Here is a 2,825-nt window from a genome sequence, read left to right on the forward strand (position 1 = left end):
TGCTTTCCAACAAACTCTGACCAAGATTATCGATCCTTTGCTATGCACTTGCATTTCAGATACTTCTACACCCTGAAAAACAGGAATACATGTTGAATATTGTGAGGCAAAATCTACAGTTGAATATTTCGTCCCACTTTACACATGCCACTCGAAAGAAACTGAACTTTTTTTCAGATATTTTCGAATATGTTTTTATGAGACCTTGTGCAGAGTTGAAAATCTTGCAGAACCGAATGCTCTTTTCCCTCCCATGTAGTTCAAAAGCTAATACTCAGCTAAGAGCACTGATTAGTATTGTCATGAGAAGTAGTACTAATAGTTAACGTTTGATTAGCACTAATAATGATTAATACTCAAACTTCTCTGCATTTTTTATGTTAGCAGTAAGAATACTAATAATTAGGCTAATCCACTAAAACTAGTTGAGTTGCGTTTTGGCGTTGCCCCTAACAAGCTTTTGCCTATATACTGTTTGGCAAATTAACTTTTTTCTGTTTTCGCGACTATTCTCCGCTGTAAATTGTAAGTGGGTTCAGTACAACACAGTTTAGTGACATAACCCGAGACTGAGAAATTAAAATAAAGCAGAAACCCATTACTCCAAAAGTTGGAGTGTTGGGCATTATCGTACAAAGCATGTGGTATATATTTTTCCTGAATTTGGACAACCTAGTGTCACAATGCTCCAAGAACTTTCCTGCTATTCAAGTTTTGAAAGTTAGATTCAACTACTTGTGTATTGGGTGTTTTTCCTGAATCAAGAGCGTAGTTTTAGTTGTGGGAATCAACAGTTTAGAGATACAAATGTTTCCAATTTGTGTATATATACTGTAAATGCTTTGGGAGATGTTAATTTGTTCTGTTGCGTTATTTCAGTTATCTTGTTTTAGATCTTTTTAGGTCATAAGTGCTTTCTTAGTCTGTGCACATTATGAGCTGAGTACATATATGGTGGATCTAGTAGGCTCTTTTTCAGTTGGGGTCTAGTAGGCTTTTAACATTACTAGCATTGCATGTTCCATCTGCACTTGTACAACACCTCCACCGGTCATGCGCTGATTAAGGGTGGGTTAGTTTTTTGAGATGAAGAATGTAATCGGCTAGTTGGCCCACTATATTCACTTCCATATTCTTCTTGTATTCACCCTGCATTTCATTTGTAATAATTACTGGCTCACTAGGGTTGCCTATCACTAGTTGTTGTCGAAATACTTGGTTTCCAAATCAGGTCGTGAATCCTTATTTCTCACACGCAACTGGTTTGGACGGTTGCAGGGATGCCATGTCGTTGCTATTTCAGGTCTTTGGTCACACAGTTCAGCCAAGCTACATGTAATTATTGTGACTAGGTAGGAAATGCGGCTTGCCGCACCCGGCAGCAAGCTGCCGGGTATGTTTATGTTCTATATATTTATACAACCACCGAAGCATTTCAAGTATAAAAAATCGCAAACAGAAGAAAGCTCATATAGAATGATACTCCTTCAAAAGAAAGTTGTAAATAGATAATATAACACCAAGAAAAAACATGCAAGGATGTATAGGAGCTGGAGGACACGTAGCCCTAATCATAAATGGGCTGGCCCATCCAGGGAGCCCACGCAGCGCCCCTGGCCTCACGCAGTTTGAACGACCCAGGCAAAATGAACCGTGTGCCACAACGGTTTCCCCATGAAACAATAATCCCTGTAAACATTGTGACGATTTAATAAAAGCTTTGTGAAGTTGCCTTAAAATAAATAAAATGAAACACTAATCCAGATCCTACAAAAAATGAATAATCATAAGAAAATGATAAGTATATATAAAAATATAAATAGTCCCTAAGAAAACGTTATTTTGTATCTTTGTGCATGTAAGGAAAAAACGAAAATTAATCAAAAAAGAAGGAAAACAACAATCTCCCATGAAACAATATTCCTAAAAATAATAAATATCTTGATTAAGGCATTGTAAGTAGACCAGTCAGAGACAGGAAACAAAACGATACCATTAATGCGCGTTAACAAAAGGTACACGTCGGGTGTCCAAACCAGGAGCACATCTAGCAATCAGTATCATGCATGCATGTATAAAGAAGAATCAGAACAGGAGCAATGCCAACGTAACAAAGTTGCAAGGAAACTGATGCAAAATACATGTATGCGCCCTTTTTTGATACAAAGACATGAACACCACAGACGTGACTAAAGCAGTGGACAACACACACACACACACACACACACACACACACACACACACACACACACACACATATATATAGGTCATCTGCCAACAACAACCATAAGCAACACAATTCTGAGTCTGCTGTTACTCTGCCACATCATCGGCGACACACATTCAGCAAGCAGAACATAATAAGATAGGTCCGTTCAAATTTGAAAGTACACGCGTCACGTACCGCATACATGAAATAAAGAGGAGATTATATACTTCATGTAGACGGGGCCGTACGAAGAAGGGGCTTCATCGTTGAGCACATAATGAAGCACCACGGACATCATCAAACCGGGTTTCGTCGTACGTCCGTAGCTAACCATCACAGGCCTGAGACATGAAAAGGCGAAGTCAAAATAAGAACAGCACACGCACCACGGCAACAAACAGACAACAGAGACAAGGAGAAGACATACATTCCAAAAGGATGGACCATTCGGCACCAGCTGCTCTAGAGCCTAAGCCTTTTTTTGGCGCTGGGATCCTCGCCTCCCTCCTCTGCATCAGTAACCCTTCAAAGACAACCAACAGTTCAGCACAACAAAACGGAACCGCATCAAGCCACACAACAAGCAATCCAAAATATCTGGAAAAGGGCAAGCACC

The sequence above is a fragment of the Triticum dicoccoides genome, chromosome 7A (assembly GCF_002162155.2).
Source record: "Triticum dicoccoides isolate Atlit2015 ecotype Zavitan chromosome 7A, WEW_v2.0, whole genome shotgun sequence".
Taxonomy (NCBI): domain Eukaryota; kingdom Viridiplantae; phylum Streptophyta; class Magnoliopsida; order Poales; family Poaceae; genus Triticum; species Triticum dicoccoides.